This window comes from Staurois parvus, unplaced genomic scaffold (assembly GCF_062004578.1).
Source record: "Staurois parvus isolate SC_StPar_1 unplaced genomic scaffold, SC_StPar_1.0 ptg001141l, whole genome shotgun sequence".
Classification (NCBI taxonomy): domain Eukaryota; kingdom Metazoa; phylum Chordata; class Amphibia; order Anura; family Ranidae; genus Staurois; species Staurois parvus.
The window spans coordinates 72514-90298 of NW_028318937.1; the positions used below are offsets into that span (position 1 = coordinate 72514).

At 40.6% G+C, this 17785-nt stretch overlaps 1 protein-coding gene across 1 annotated transcript in view; it reads left to right on the plus strand.

The window, feature by feature from the left end:
- Window positions 1–2082: 2082 nt before the first annotated feature.
- The window catches only part of LOC149439254 (epidermal growth factor-like protein 7), a 57454-nt gene continuing 41751 nt past the window's right edge, over window positions 2083–17785 (plus strand). Inside the window, exons 1-2 of the mRNA XM_089659245.1 lie at window positions 2083–2272; window positions 5373–5429. The gene's annotated coding sequence lies outside the window, so the exon portion shown is untranslated. The remainder of the gene's footprint in view (window positions 2273–5372; window positions 5430–17785) is intronic.

The following is a 17785-nucleotide window of genomic DNA, read 5'->3' on the forward strand; positions in this document are numbered from 1 at the left end:
ATCCTGAATAATAATAAATTATAAATGGGCCCCTACGTTAGGGCCTCTGTGCAGTAGGTAATCTGAACAAATAGAATGTCAGCCCATGAGTGGCTACCATATATTCTCCACAAAAGTCATTACGTCACTATCAATAACTGCCAGCTTTCTTTACAACTTTCACTTCAGATCAGGTCCTCCCACTCCATTTTGTATGTAGAAAGAAAACTCTGAGAAAAGCAGAATAGAGATTGTTTATGTGAAACTGCATTGTTAATGATGATCAGTGAATAGAGGTAAAGGGGTTAAGGAGAACTTCCAAAAAGCAGACATTTATACAAGTTCAGGATGTCCAGAAAAAAAACTAACCTTTCAGTACTGCCCAACAGTCAGTGCAAGGGTTAAATGTTCATTATGTTCAGGGGGTATTCCACACTCCAACAGGGTCCCTCCAGTGTGACAGTTGCCCCAATACCCCCCCCCCCCCTCCGCAGTCTTCCTTCTAAGCTGCTTAGGGCTGCGGTCGATTGCACTGTCCACAGACCAGAACTTCAAGTAGAAGAGGGATCAGGTAAGTTGGGGTTCCTGTAAGGGTAGATTTTTTTCTCATTCCTGGAGTTGGGCTTTAATATAGCTGAAGCTATGTAATCCAATACAGCCAAATCCAGCAGGTTTTTCATGGTGCTTCAGTTCAGACTGAAAATAATTCTGAACTAACTGCCACTTTTTTCTTTGTTTCAGGTTAATTGTGACAGTGAATGGAGCATCCCTTTTTATTAAACAATATACTCTTATCAGTTGGTCTGATTTTAGTGGGTTGGAATAGAAAGCAGTAACATCTGGTACTTGATGGAAACCTACCTATGTGTTGCTTAAATCTGTCACAACTATTTATACCAGTATGGAAGGCCATTAATATATTTCAGATTCCCAGTTCACCACTGTGTACATAAGACAATTCCAGGTGCCAGCCCATGCTCTCCTATGGTACTGGCTCACAGAATGAGATGATCGGAACTCCATGAGACATACTGAAGATTATTCTGGTAGAAGACCATAGCTTATTAAAGATAAACCACTAAGGCATTTTGAAACCTCGGCGGTTTTGGTGCTCTTATTCCTAATGTAAACCTTTCCTGAAAGAACTATGGAGCCATTGCCTGATGTTCTTGTGAAGGTGCTAGTTGCCTGACTGTCAAACTGTTCCAGCTGCAAAACCTTCAAGTCACTGACCTAAAACCAGTATGTAGACCAAGAAAATGAGAGCTAAGTCCAAGTAAAAAAGGGGGGTCTGTATGACAGCCAGGTGAGTAGCATTTTGCACAATGTCACAATGGTATGCAATGTCAGCCTCAATTTCTCTTTGGGAGGAGATTTGCTCTAAATCCCAATAAAATATGGAATATGATTGGCATATTGTCATTTAGCATTGATCTGATTGGACAGCGCACTTGCTCCATGGGGAAGCATTGATCTAGCAGCTGGGGGATTATCAATGAATTGAGGTAAGAGAACAAAATGGCAATGCCACTGACACATTTCAAAATCTATCAGCATGTTGAACCTCAATAAAGTATGAATATTGCTACACAGGCCATATCATCCTGTATGGTATAAGAGCACCCTTAGCATTTTGCAGCATAGATTGGTCTGCCATTTTTTTGCCGTGCAAGGTCACTTTAGGTGGTCATTATAGGAAGTAGCTGGGGACAATACCTGTCTACAGCTAAACTTGATACTCAGGAAGTTTCCCTATTTCTAGTAAGGTGAGTGACACATCACAGCCAAGTGACATGCTAGCTTTGCCTGGCCCAGTGCCCCTGCTGGCTGCCATTTCCTTCTCCTTGACATCCAAGGCCTTAAACAAACATGGAAGTTGTGTGGAGGAAAAGTGATCTATCTCTCCCCCTTCTCAGCTTTCTATAGCCTTCCAGTGCTGAGTGTCTTCTCATCAGGCTCCCCAGACCTATGCTTTAAGGCTTAAGTGTTTGTTCTGCTCGAAAATTTTATCAGCCTCAAACACACACAGGATTTCCTCTCCTGGATTGTCCAACCCAGTCCTGATTTACACAGGAAGAGCTACATAAAAAGATCCCTTTCAGATATTTAGAGTAACACTGCGGAGGCTTAAAAGCAGATATGGGTTGGGGCAGGAGAAGAGCACCATCCATGGGCATCATGAGGAGGCAGTTGCGGGCACAGCCATGGGTCTTGCAAACCAAGGCCGGCAACCTCCACGCATCATGGAAACTCGATGGTCAAAAGAGCACCAGTCCCTCTCCTCTCTCAGCAGGTAATATCCAATTTCTCTGATTTTTTTTCCACATTACATTGATATTCAAATTCATTTCTGCTTTTAACAACTCTTCTTTCTTCAAATGTAACTATTTTTTGTCTATTATTTACTAAAGACACTTAGGCTGCACGACTCCAGACAGCTTAGAATCAATAATTTAATTTCAGTTCTTCCAGCAGAGTTTTAGAATTTTATATTTAATTATATTTCATTGTCTGCAAACATTATGATGCTGGCTTTGTCTCTTTTGATGTATACTTGTATTTTTTTTCTTTTAATTATTGACGAATGGACTCGCTAGTTAATTACTGCATTTTCTTTTTTCGGCATGTATTTTCTCTATTATGACTCTCTGCAGTACACAATTCTAAACATAATTAATGTATAATTTTATACAAAACGTACAGTTAGTTCATTTCCACCATACCTTTCTAATTTTCCTGTTTTTTTTAATATTCTTTTTTACTTTCATGGTCTTTTTTCAAATAATTCCAATGAATTTACTCCTATGATCCGAATAACACCCACTTCAGTTATTGAGCATCTTTATAAGTTGTTATAGTGACGGACTGTGATACAAGCAACGTACCATTTTTCTTATTAATGTTTGCATCTTTAATTCCCCCTAGATACAATTTTTTAAAAAGTATTTCAGAATTAGTTTTTAAAGCCAACACAGTCTGAATTTCTAAGCAAGATAATGGGGGTTATTTACTAAAACTGCATGGTGCAAAATCTGGTGCAGCTCTACATAGAAACCAATCAGCTTCCAGGTTTTATTGACAAAGCTTAATTGAAAAAGCTGAAGTTAGAAGCTGATTGGCTACCATGCACAGATGGACCAGATTCTGAGTGCTCCAGTTTTAGTAAATCCCCCATTGTATGTACATGTATGCAAAGAAAACAAACAGAGGGTGCTCTGGCCTAGTGCATTACCTTAAATAACATTTATTGATAAAAATAATAGGTGATATACTCACAAAGGGCAAATGTATAAAAGCTCATTATAAAGAACAGCACTGTCCAGTCCGCATGGTATGGCTTTCCACATAGGAACACTGGACCTCCAACAGGCTAACGCCTTTCGAGGACTTGCCTGTTCCTCATAGTCCTGAGGAAGAGAAAAGTCCTTTAAACGCATTAGCCTGTTGGAGGTCCAGTGTTCCTATGTGGAAAGCCATACCATGCGGACTGGACAGTGCTGTTCTTTATGATCAGCTTTTTTACATTTGTCCTTTGTGAGTATATCACCTATTATTTTTTATCAATAAATGTTTTTTAAGGTAATGCACTAGGCTGGGGTGCCCTCTGGTTGTTTTCTTTGTATCCAGTGTTTGGACTCCCCCAGTCCTTTGAGGGCAGCAAGGCGTGCACCATCCAGGATCTCCACAATGGATCCATAACCGTATCGAGTTCACCCCCAAGCACAGGGGTATTTGTGCTCATTATTTTGGATATGTACATGTATGGTCTGTGCACTTGTTGTGCACATATGATTGTAGATGTTTTGTATATCTACTTAGCCTGGTGCTCTGCAGCTATTTTAATGTTGGTGAGGCTGTATTTGTTGATTGTTTTACCACTTTGAAGCTGCCTGCAGAAGTCACAGGATAGTCAGATGTGCAGTCATAGCTTGATCATCTGAAGATGTCTTTTGCTCCATCTTCAGGCATAAATATTCAGATGATCTAAGCACACTTTGCACACAATTTCTATCCTGTCCTTTTGTTGTTATACCTGAGATGTGTCTGCAGCAGGGGCGGACTGACCATTTGGAAACTTGGGCACTGCCCGAGGGCCCGGGGTCAGTAGATGAGATGCCCCTGGTACCTTTTTCATAGGCTTTCTTCAGTTTGGGTCCCATGATCCCCTATTGCCCGGGGGCCCCATGAGTTGTCAGTCCGCCCCTGGTCTGCAGGTAGTCATTGATAATGGTAACCTGATTTCATTTCTGCAGCCAAAGTCGTGTAAGTAAGTTCCTGATTGGCTGCTAAAAATTACAATCCTTTTTCCTTTAGCCTGTCCATAGTTGTGTTTCTACAACATTCAGACAAAATTGCCTTGCTGAAAAATAAATGTATATGAGAGGTGGGGGAGCTTTAATACCTTTTTTTATTAGGTGAAAATCCTGCATTTTTGTTAGGTATGATTCTTGTGTTGACTTTCCCATGGTCTCCCTGGAGAATAATACGCTGTAATGTGGTTTACATTGGGTTATCTGGCAAAGGGTCCCCATAATTGATTCCATACTTTGAGAAGTGTGATCAAAATTCTGCCAAGAGTATGTGTCAAAGTAAAACTTCTTCATTTGCAGCCATCAAGCGCTCTAAATCAAGCTTTGATGGAGTAAATACCTCGCCCCCTCTGTTTTAAAGTAATTGTTACAAACTGGGATATGCAAAACTGTCAGACTGATGTTTCAGTGTGTGCTGAATTCTTTAAAAAATAAGGACATTTTCAAAGGACATGTCCTATTCCCTGGGATTGTTCTACCTACACATAAAAAAAACAAAAAGTGTTGACAGATTAAAAAAAATATATGTATATCTCCCCTCCCTTCCGCTTGTGAGCTCTCACCGGCGAGTTAGTCGAGGACAGTTGAAAGCTTTGGCGCTGCAAAGACTTGACCATGGGAAAGGACTTTTGAGGCTTACTCATCGAGAATATAGTAAACTTTTAAATCAATGGAATTACAAACACGCTGAGTTATTAGACTCTCATGTGCACATATATTTTTCACTTTCCACACCCATCCTAAAGACACTGTAGTTTTATTTTTTCATTTACCAAATATACATTTTTATGTTTTTTCTCTTTAATCCGTATAAACTTCATTTTATAAAGTCCAGAATAAGCTTAGAATATGAAGTTCATGTCAAAGGTGACGCATCTCTTCCATTTGTCTGTTTAATATGTATATGCTCGTATTTTGGCAAGATTTATAATAAATCAGATTTCTACCTCCAACTTTCTGGAACTCTCTCAAAGTATAACTGAATGTGGTTCTAAAAATACCCAATTAAACTAAGAATACTATATTTCCCACAAAAGTTTGGCTATTGACGTGGTCATTTCTTTCCTTTTTTTTCCCATGCAGTGACATGAGAAGCAACGGGGCTGACGGGATGCTAGGAAAATTGGTAGTAAAATAAAGGTGAGCGTTCATTTGTTATAAAACTGAATTTTGATTGAGCTAGCTATGAAAATACAAAATGTCTTACCCTTATTATAGAGCTTATATAATGTAAACTGTATAGTAATGTCATGTAAAGTGCTAATTTAATGTGTAGAATACAAAAATTCCCATGTTTTATCTTAATAACTTATTTATTTGAATGCCTTGCAGTCAGATTCAGCAAAATTTTCACAGTGCAGCCTACTTTTACATTTTGGCCAGATTCTCTAAAACTTTAAATGTTATAAATTAGTATCTTTGAGTTCATATTTATGACCCTGTAAATCAGCCAACAGATGTGCCTTAATTGTATTACTACATTTGGTAGGGTGGGGATTAGCAGATGTTAAGACCTCTGCATAGAGATGACCTCACAAAACAATGTTATGTTAAATGATTAAACTTCATAGCTTTGCTTTAAGATGAGAGTTGAGTATTCCCAAGTAGGTTTCCCTGCACTTTTTTTTCTTAATGTTTTAAGATTCAGTACTGTAACCAAGAATCAAATCAAAGACAAAATGGGTATTCTATTACATTCTGTAGGTTATGATGGATATGGAGCACCCAATTTCAGTACAATTTCAACAGTGATGTTACTGGCAAATAGAGGATTTTATTTAGGAGAGCTATGTACCCCCAGACAGTTTTAATGCAAAATGTCAAGCTTTGTACATACACACACAATGTATGTGTGTATATATACAGTATATATATATATTTATATACATATATATATATCAGGGGCGGACTGACAACTCATGGGGCCCCTGGGCAATAGGGGATCATGGGGCCCCTGTGTCCATGCCCAAACTCAAAAAAGCCTATGAAAAAGGTACCAGGGGCATCTCATGGGGCCCCCTACTGACCCCAGGCCTTCGGGCAGTGCCTGAGTTTCCAAATGGTCAGTCTGCCCCTGATATATATATGTATACACACACACACACACATATATATATATACACACACACACACATACACACACACTGTATATATACACATTAACACACATTAATAAGACAGTAAATTTATCACATTCACTTGTGTGACCCTTGTCTTCTGGTTACAAAACATGTAAAGATTGTGGTACTTTGCCAGCAAATCTAACCATTCTGTCACGTGTGTAGCCAGCATAAAGGAAACCTGTCAGTAAGAAAATACAGAAAATACCATGCTTCAAAAAATGTTACCCAGCTGTCTGCAAATTTAATGTCTAACCTGGAACAAGTACATAGCCAGTGCCATAAAAAAGAACTCATCACCTATACTTGTTTCTAGTCAGTGAGGGAATAATAAATGGATAAGCATGCCAGCCAGGCAACTAGTATTTTCAGAATCAGGTCATCAATGGCAGGCTCTCTCAGTACGATAGCCTTTTTTGTACCCCAGAATAAACCTTGAAAAAAATTGAAGGTCTAGGCAAACCCCTGCAAGTAAAGTTTATTGGGAGTCAGTGGAAAAAATGCCTCTTACAGTGGTGGTTAAAGGGTAGAAAGCCCCCCTTACAGTGGTGGTCAGAATGAATCATGTGACTATATCTAATTCATGAACTTCTGCACCAGCGGGTTGAATAAAATAAATCACAAATTCCCACATCCACACAAGTGATGTGGATGTAGGAGTCTCCCCCCACCATGCTATTGTATTCATACAGTGGGACTCCTCACCCCACCCATCAGGACTGTTCAACAGGAGTCAGTTTAATGAACTGCTGAAGCAGTCGGATTTTGATCTGTGCATGCCCATGTTTAGTAACAGTGTCCCTTTAAATACTGAAGATGTGCTGCCTTCTGCTGGACAGTTAGTATGACATCCCATGGATAATCTCAATGGAAACAGTCAGAAAGCTGTAATATTTAGAAGATAGTAACTTTATTTCTTTATTGTAACAAAAATACCATTTACACATAGGGTGCTGTAAAGTGTTGGGGCAGCTACATTCTCCTTTTATGTGTGTAATATACAGTATTTTGTGTACATACAGAATCAAAAGAAAATGCAGGTCCCTTGCAGACAGGGGCACCTAGCCGCTGTGTGTGCTTCCTGCATTTAGTGATGGACGGGTGCAGTGCCCAGCCCCACTGTCTGTAGCCTGTCAAAGTCAATGGCAGACTGTGGCTTTAGGGCCCTATGGGTTCAGGGCAGCATACCCTGCATGTTGGTCTTCTTTGTTCTGTGCATTTGTTCATGAACACATAGGTCTTCAAATACGAGTACCACTCAGTACTGCATTCTGCCCCGTCCAGCTACAGCATGCCACACATGACATTCTGCAGGCAGTAGGGCTGGATGCTGTACCAGACACACTAAAGCACCACGAGGGACACACAGCAGTAAGATGCCTCCATGTGCAAGAAGCCTAAAAGGATAAAAGTGCCAGGTCATTAAAAGATGTATCACTGCATCGAATACATTTTTTTTAATTCCCTGCCCTCCTTTACATTTTTCCCTCTTTACCATCCCATGCAATCATACTCTTCGTATGCCCTCCTGCTCATCCCCTGCATTTTTTCTCATAACCTGCCCATTCACTAGCCCCCTGTGCATTCCCCACCTTCCCACTCCTTTCCTACTTTCCTGCCCATCCTATGCCTTTCTGCACATCCCATGCCCTCCTGCACATGCCTTGCATTCTTGCCCATTTCCTATCCTCCTGCCCATCCTCTGATCTCATGATTACCCTATGCCCACCTGCCCTCCTCCATATTCCCTGCCTTCTTGGCCATCCGTTATCCTCCTACCAATCCTATGTCCTCTGGCCCATCCCATACTGTGCTTCCTTTCCCTTGACTTCCTGCACATCTACAACCCTCATGCTTGCATTCCTGTCCATCTTACTCTTTCTTGGCCATTTTCCATCCTCCTGGCTATCCTCAGCCTCCTGTTCGTTCCCTGCCTTCCTACCCATCCAACGCCTCCCTGCCCATCTTTTAATCTACTGGCCATCATATGCCCTTCTTATCATCCCTTGCTCTCCTTCCTTTCTCCTATCGTCCATCCCCTGCCCTCCTGCCCTTGCTCTGTCCTCATGGTTATTCCATACTTTTCTGCCCATCTCCTATCCTTCTGCTGATCCCCTTCCCCTCTGTTCACCCTATGCCTCCAGCCTGTTCCCTGCCTATCATATACTCTCTTGACCATCCCAGACCTTTAATTATTTTGTACATTCCCTGTCCTTTTGCATATAACCTGCCCTTTTGCATGTAACCTGCCCTCTGCGTCATTTTTGTTGCCCTCCAACCATTCTTAGGCTCTCCTTCCCATCTCTTGTCCTTCTGCGTATCCTATTTCTTCCTATTCATTCTGCCAAGTTTTCACCCCCTCTGCCTCTGCGCATTCCCTTGCCCTCCATCTATTCCTGGTGGTATTGCTGGTATTTAACTACCTTGGGAGGAAGGGGGTTATTGCTCTTCTAAGTGATACTGTGTGGAAGGCAGATTTGCCTGATTATGTAAATAACTCCAATATTGATCTTAATGGTAATTCAAATACTGCTCCTGAAGAGCATGAATCATTGATGAATATTCCCCACAAGGTCCCCCAGCGGATGCAAATGAATTGTGGTTGATTTGATTTTCTATTCAGGCCGTTGCCAGACAAACATTGTAGAATGATAAACTCCCAGCTACTCCACTGCTGCAGGACATTGCTCTATCTTCACCAAAACTGATTCATGCTGATATATTCTACAGATTGTTCCATTATTGACTTCTCTACAGATCTGCAGAACATTGCTCTGTCCCATCTACCCCTGACAGATGCACATTGATTTATTCTGAAGATTAGTTCATTGTTTTTCTATAAATGTAGATCCCCAGAACACTACCCTGTCCCATCTACTTTTGACAGATAAATATTGATATATTCTGCAGATTATTTCACTATGGTCCTATCTATATAGATCCTTAGAATGTTACTATGTCCCATTTACTCCTGGCTGACACATAGTGATATATTCTGCAGATTAAACCATTATTTTTCTGTGAATATAGATCCTCAGGACACCTCTCTGTCCCATCTACTCTTGGTAGATAAATAATTATATATTCTGCAGATTATTTCACTATGGTCCTATCTATATAGATCCTCAGAACATTACTATGTCTATCTACTCCTGGCCGACACATAGTGATATATTTTACAGATTATTCCATTATTTTCCTGTAAATATAGATCCTCAGAACACTTCTCTGTCCCATCTACTCTTAGTAGATAAATAATGATATATTCTGCAGATTATCTCACTATGGTCCTATCTATATAGATCCTCAGAACATTGCTATGTCCCATCTACTCCTGGCAGACACATAGTGATGTATTCTGCAGATTAAACCATTATTTTCCTGTGACTATAGATCCTCAGAACACTTCTCGTCCCATCTACTCTTGGTAGATAAATATTGATATATTCTGCTGATTATTTTACTATATTCCTATCTATATAGATCCTCAGAACATTGCTATGTCCCATCTACTCCTGGCAGTGATGTATTATACATAGTGATGTATTCTACAGATTATTCCAATATTTGCCTATGAATATAGATCCTCAGAACACTTCTCTATCCCATCTACACCTGGCAGACACATATTGATATATTCTGCAGATGATTCCATTATTGTCCTGTGAATATAGATCCTCAGAACATATATCTGTCCAATCTACTCCTGGCAGATGTACATATTGATACGCTCTACAGATTATTCCCTATAGTCCTATCTATCTTGAGAACATTTCTCAGTCCCATTCACCACCTGACAGATACATATTGATACATTGTACAGATTATTCTATTATTGACCTTCTTAGAGAACTGCAGAGCATTACATGGACCCATCTACTGTCTGACATATCCATATTGATATATACAATATATTATTCCATAACTGTCCTCCTTTGAAAACTGCAGTGCACCATCTAATGTACCTCCTGACAGATACATAATGACAAGTCTGCAGCTCCTTCCATAGCTGACCTCCCTAAGGTTCTGCAGAACATTGCACTGTGCATATAGCCATGCCTACATATCAATATATAGATTCTCATAAACCATTCCTCCCCCCAGCCCTGAACCACATTTTTACAAATACTCTAAGCACAGCTTCCTTATCGATTTCTGTGATATACAACCAGTACCCACTGCTGTGTTTTATTGCCAGCCTTCTGTAGCCAATGCAGCTTTTGCAAGATTCAAGAGCCAGTCTTCAATTAGCTTCTTAGAGTTCATGGAATCCACATCACAGAAAAAGTCTGCAGAAGTTTCAGCTCCAGAGCTGTCTGTTCTCTGTTCCCATAGAAGAGGGGAGGCTGGGAGTCCACCTAGGCAGGGACCCTCCTGCTCAGCATCACCAGTGTCAAATGGTCAATGAATGCAGAGGGCAGGGAGGTGGTCAGGTGAAAACCTCTCTTCTGTGATGTCACACAATTCTGCCCCCTGTCCAATGGGAAAAAGGGAGGGGGGCTTTCCCATGGTATGTGGAGGGAGGGAGCCCCCCCTGAACTCCTGTCACTTTCCCATTACACATCAATGTAGGTCTCAGCTCTATGGAATAAGTACAAGCAGCAGCCACAAAACCTATCCCAGCCAGCTTGGGCTCTAAACTTCCACAACTAGTCTGTTTCCCTTGGGCCAAGAGAGAAACGCTTCCAATTTCCCCCTGTCACTTGGAATCAAAGTGAGTACCCACAATATCAATACTTTCCTGAATGCATCCATTTGTATTCTGCATGTGCCCATCTACAACTCTTGCAAGTCTCCAGCTTGCTCCCAGCATCAAGGGGGTTAAATGGGAAGAAGTCCCTCACCACTAAACCTGAGATATTTACCATTTGTGTACCTCAGGCCTGCTCTGTGTTAGCTGCCATTTCTGACAACAGGCAGCAGCACAATGACATTCCCCAGTTCTGGGGATCACTGGACAGGAAGTCATCTGTCTGTTGGGAAATGTCTTCTCTTTGAAATGACAATTTCATTGTAATTTCTTCCCGTAACTTTCATAAAGTGTTATTAAATGTTCTTTACGTGAAACAGCTTTGTGCGATCCCTAAAGGGAAACTGAGCTGTGCAGACCAGGGATGCAGCTCAAAGAGAGTGGTATGCTGGGACTTGTAGTTCCACAGATGCTGGTAGTGGAGGTGCAGGTTGCCCTTTAAGGAGCTTTCACTGTACAGGAGTGTTTCCTCTGCCAAGTCTGTCCTACTGGCAAAGGTCTCCACCTAGTGGGCAGGGAAGTCATCATTAGTCATTGTTTGTTTATTGATTGTTTACATTGGATTATAATGTTATTGTTTATATGGATGAGGGATTTCCTAATTGTTTGAAAACAAGTTAGTCTACTTTTTAGTAGTTTCATTAACTTTTAGCTGCTGTTTCATTTTAATCTGGTCAATTTCATAACTGCAAGGACATCCTACATTGACAGACACTGACTATTTTTATACATTTATATAGCTCTGACATATTGCGTAGTGCTGTGCAAAGAACCATACCATTCACTGTAGTTTCTGCACCAGAGAAGCTTACACTTTAATGCCCCATCATAGTCACACAATATTATTGTACAATTATTTACAACAGATCTGGTATATTCTGCAGTGCTGTACAGTTAACATAGTGGCATTCATATCACTCTCTGCACCAGAGGAGCTTACACTCTAATGCCCCACCACAGTCACACAGTAGCTCTGATATATATTGCTGTACCATAGATAGAACATTGTGCCATTCACATCCAGAGGAGCTTACACTCTAATATCCCACCAAAGTCACACACTATTATTATAAAATATGTATATGCAGTAGCTCTGACATGTACTGTGGTGTTGTACAGAGAACAGTGTGCCATTAACATTAGTCTCTGCACCAGAGGAGCTTATATTCTAATGCCCCACCACAGTCACACACTTTTATTACATTTATGTACAGTAGCTCTGACATATACTGCAGTGCTGTACAGAGAACATTGTGCCATTCACGTATCTGCGCCAGAGGAGCTTACTCTTTATTGTGCCCATTGCAGTCATACACTTTTATTATAAGACATTTATACATTATGCAGTAGCTCTAACATATACTGCAGTGCTGTAAGGATTCTATTTTGCCATTCTCATCAGTCTCTGCACCAGAGGAGCTTGCACTCTAATGCCCCCATCACAGTCACACACTAATATTATAATACATTTATACAGTATACAGTAGATCTATCATGTATTGCAGTGCTGTACAGATTACATTGTGCCATTCTCATCAGTCTCTGCACCAGAGGAGCTTGCACTCTAATGCCCCCATCACAATCACACACTATTACTATAATACATTTATACAGTATACAGTAGATCTATCATGTATTGCAGTGCTGTACAGATTACATTGTGCCATTCTCATCAGTCTCTGCACCAGAGGAGCTTACACTCTAATGCCCCCATCACAATCACACACTATTACTATAATACATTTATACAGTATACAGTAGATCTATCATGTATTGCAGTGCTGTAAGGATTCTATTTTGCCATTCTCATCAGTCTCTGCACCAGAGGAGCTTACACTCTAATGCCACAGTCACACACTAATATTATAATACATTTATACAGTATACAGTAGATCTATCATGTATTGCAGTGCTTACAGATTACATTGTGCCATTCTCATCAGTCTCTGCACCAGAGGAGCTTACACTCTAATGCCCCAGTCACAGTCACACCCTATTATTATTATCTGACATATTTCACAGTATAGCACTGAGTAAACTAAAACATTCACATTTTTTTGCACAGAAATGCTTGAACTTTAATGTTCCACCACAGTCACATACTATTAAACATATGTATAGCTCTGCCATACTCCACAGTGCTATACAGAGAATGTTGTACCAGTCATATCAGTCTCTACACCAGAGAAGCTTACACTCTAATCTCCCCAGCACAGCCACACAGTATTATAACTACACATGTGTATAACTCTGCCATACCAGACATCAGAGGGCTCATTCCCCAGTGTCTCCATCCCAGGCACCCTCTCTACAGTCAGTTTAGTAAGAAGTAGAATGGTTTTGGGTTGTGGCAGAAAACCTCCACCAACATTGGAAAACATAGACACACCACCCAGACAGAATCTTGATGGGAAGTGATCTCAGAACCCCAGTGCTGTAAGATGCTACTCACATACTTTAGATAGTTCACACAGGATCATTCCGCTGTAATTTGATGAACACCTTCCTAACTCTGCAACTCAATCCCTCCCTGAGTGTCCCCATCCCTCCAAAATCTTCCCCAAGAACTTCTAATAAACGTGGAGCCTGTCTCCTTCCCTGTTCATTCTACTAGTGATGTCAGGGGGAAGGCCTTTGTTTCCAGTCCTGCAAGTCAGCAATTATTGTGTGTGAAAAGCTCTAACAAGCAGTGTCACATTGCACTTGTGTGTTTGGGGACTCCACTGACCTTTTGCAGCAGATGGAAAAAACAGAGGGGTTTAACTCTTTCACTGCCTGCCCTGGCTAATCGCACCCAGGGTAATCATAGTCAGCTGTATCGAATGTTGTGGTTATGATTTCTTTCCTACAACACAGTAATGGAAAGCAGACAGAAGGATTTATCACGAAGGTTAGACAGTGGGATATATTTAGAGCTTTAGATAAAATTCAGGTTTCTGCAAGGAATTCTGGTCAGATGGGGGCTGGGGGCCTGGAGAAGTTTTATACAGCGTAAGCATATTGTGTTATTGGTATAGCGCAATTGATTGTCACACATTATCATGTTTATGTGCAATTATTACAGTTTTGTTTGAGGATTTGTAGGATAGGCCTCATTATAATCATTAAGATTTGCTAAGGAAATACTATTTTATTGGAAATTATGTATTCTGCCACATAGTGGCCATAAGGAGGCATTACACCATCTTGCTGACAACTTTTTGTGTTTTCATTATATAATAAAGGATTCACCTGTAGCTTTGGCAACTTGATTTTATTGGTAAAAATATGTGTTAAATCCCAAAACAAAATAAAATTTATTGCAGCTTACCAGTTCTTGGTGGCTGCATTAGTTTTTTATTTTAAGGTGTTTTTCCTTTATTTCTATGTGTTGATCCAGCCAGTAAGTCTTATTTTTCAACTTCCTTTAACAGACCAAGCTTTTCAGCAAACGTGGCAGTTAGAGATTTGAGATAAACCATTATACACTGACAGAGGTTGGTAATGGTCAGCTTTTATTCAGTTATGTAAAACATTTATCCCAAAAGGAAAACAAAAATTATGCTGCAACTGTTCAAAAATATTAGCTGGAGTTTAGTACATCTAACAATACCCTCTCCCCAGATTGACAATCCTGCTGTCCAAAGGTGTCTCCATTGCTCCTCCATCCAGAATGGAGACAGCCTAGGACAGGAAGTGTGTCACTGGTCGAATCAAGAGATAAAAATAAAAGACAAAAGCCTAAAAAAGAAAATGAATGCAGTCACCACATATAAAAAATGGTAAGCTGCAACATATTTAGATTTTGGTTTTGGGTTTAAACTGCTTTAAATATTAGATAAAATGTTATCAACATCATTAGAAATACTTGAACTGAATGAAAACCTTTACCTGTTTGAGTTTAGGAATTAATGAGGCAACAAGCACAAAACATTGTGGCAGGATGCAGAGTATACGGCAGTTGTCAGAGTGTGACAATCTTCTGTTTCATAGTTCCTTATTTAAAATGTTTTTCAGGTTTTTTTTTTTTTAAATTTGACTACAAAGTTTATTCTCCAGCTCTAGGAAGGGCTATTTACTGTAAGAGCTGATAAGAATCCGGACTAAACCAATGTATTTCATTGTGAAGCTGCGTTTTATGCTTAGTGACTGCTTAGATGAACAGAGCTTTAGTAAATCAAGTTCTGTGTCTTTATTCAACGTATCTAGGTAATCTGAAAACTAACACATGAAATGCACAGGATAACATGTAAAAAGTTCACCTACAACTGCACAGAAAATGAAATACATTTAATGACCAAAGGTCTGTGGACTCCACTTTAAATGATAGAGTTCAGGTGTCTCCAGTGAAGGGTACCATAAATACTCATACAGAGGCATTTAGACAATTGTGCACTTCCAATCTTTGGCAACAGTTTGGGTTCTTTACTGTTCCAGCGTGACTTTGCCCCTGTGCACAAAACCAGCTCCATAGAGACATAGTTTGATGAGTTTGGCGTGGAGGAACTCAAGTGGCCTGCACAGTACCCTGACCTCAACCCTATGGAATACCTTTGGGATGAGTTGCTAGCCAGGTTGTCTCATCCAAAATCAATACCTGACCTCACAAATGTTTTTTTGGCTGAACAGGCACACATTTTAACAGACACTCTCAGAAATCTTGTGAAAAGCCTTTGCAGGACAGTGAAGATGTTATAGCCACAAAGTTGGGCCAGCTCTATAACAATGCCCATAGTGAGTGAAATGAGATGTCCAACCAGCCTTTATAAGTGTGATGGTCAATATCTACAAACATTTGGCCATATAGTGCATTTGATATGTATGTCATTTTTGATCATATTATATACATATACTATATATATAAATAGCACTGTATCTATATGTATATTGCTTTAGGAGTCTTGATATCTATAACATATCGGAAATAAGCTATAGTTAATTTGTAGGTTTGAAGTTCTTTAAATCTATTGGGATATACACTGTATTGCCAAAAGTATTGGGATGCCTGCCTTTACACGCACATGAACTTAAATGGCATCCCAGTCTTAGTGCGTAGGGTTCAATATTGAGTTGGTCCACCCTTTGCAGCTATAAGAACTTCAACTCTTCTAGGAAGGCTGTCCACAAGGTTTAGGAGTGTGTCTATGGGAATGTTTGACCATTCTTCCAGAAGAGAATTTGTGAGGTCGGGCACTGATGTCGGATGAGAAGGCCTGGCTCACAGTCTCCACTCTAATTCATCCCAAAAGTGTTCTACTGGGTTGAGGTCAGGCCAATCAAGTTCCTCAACCCCAAACTCACTCATCCATGTCTTTATGGACCTTGCTTTGCGCACTGGTGCGCAGTCAAGTTGGAACAGGAAGGGGCCATCCCCAAACTGTTCCCACAAAGTTGGGAGCGTGAATTTGTCCAAAATGTCTTGGTATGCTGATGCCTTAAGAGTTCCCTTCACTGGAACTAAGGGGCCAAGCCCAACCCCTGAAAAACAACCCCACACTATAATCCCCCCTCCACCAAACTTTACACTTGGTACAATGCAGTCAGGCAAGTACCATTCTCCTGGCAACCGTCAAACCCAGACATGTCCATCGGATTGCCAGACAGGGAAGCGTGATTTGTCACTCCAGAGAATATGCCTCCACTGCTCTAGAGTCCAGTGGCAGCGTGCTTTACACCACTGCATCCGATGCTTTGCATTGCACTTGGTGACGTAAGGCTTGAATGCAGTTGCTCGGCCATGGAAACCCATTCCATGGAGATCTCTAAACACTGTTGTGCTAATCTGAAGGCCACACAAAGTTTGGAGGTCTTTAGCTATTGACTCTGCAGACAGTTGACGACTTCTACGCACTGTGCGCTTCAGCATGCGCTGACCCCGCTCTGTCATTTTACGTGGCCTACCACTTCGTGGCTGAGTTGCTGTTGTTCCCAGTTACTTTCACTTTGTTATAATACCACTAACAGTTGACCGTGGAATATTTAGTAAGAAGGAAATTTCATGGATGGATTTATTGCACAGGTCTTATCACAACCTATCACGGTACCACGCTTGAATGAGCTCCTGAGAGTGACCCATTCTTTCACAAATGTTTGTAGAAGCAGTCCTCATGCCTAGGTGCTTGATTTTATACACCTGTGGCCATGGAGGTGATTGGAACACCGGAATCTAATACTTTTGGCAATATAATGTATGTAACCTTCTGTTCTACGTTAGATGTAATGTCAGTCATAAGGAGACTGACAAATAATGTTTGGCAGTATTCTTTAAAGGGAATATAGGGCAGAAAATCAGCTTTTTATAACAATCCACATCCCACCATCCCTGGCCCATTATGTTTCTGATAAGTTTCTGGAACTTTTCTACATCTATGTATGTGTGTAATAAATACCCCTTCTGCATCAGTCAATTTATGGTGAATTATGCGTCGTATTGTTGGTCTGTTAGGACTTTGTGAATCGTTCTTGAATGAGGCTGTTAATCTGTGTTCCAGCTGTCACTTCCTGTATTAGCGGCAATGCACGGTGTTCTCCTGTGACTACATTATAAGGTAAAGTGGTTTGACCTCTGACAAAATCACTTGTGACAGAGCTTTGTGGAGAACGTTGAACCATTCACATCGTTCTTCAGAAAAGGCTGGCTTCAAAGA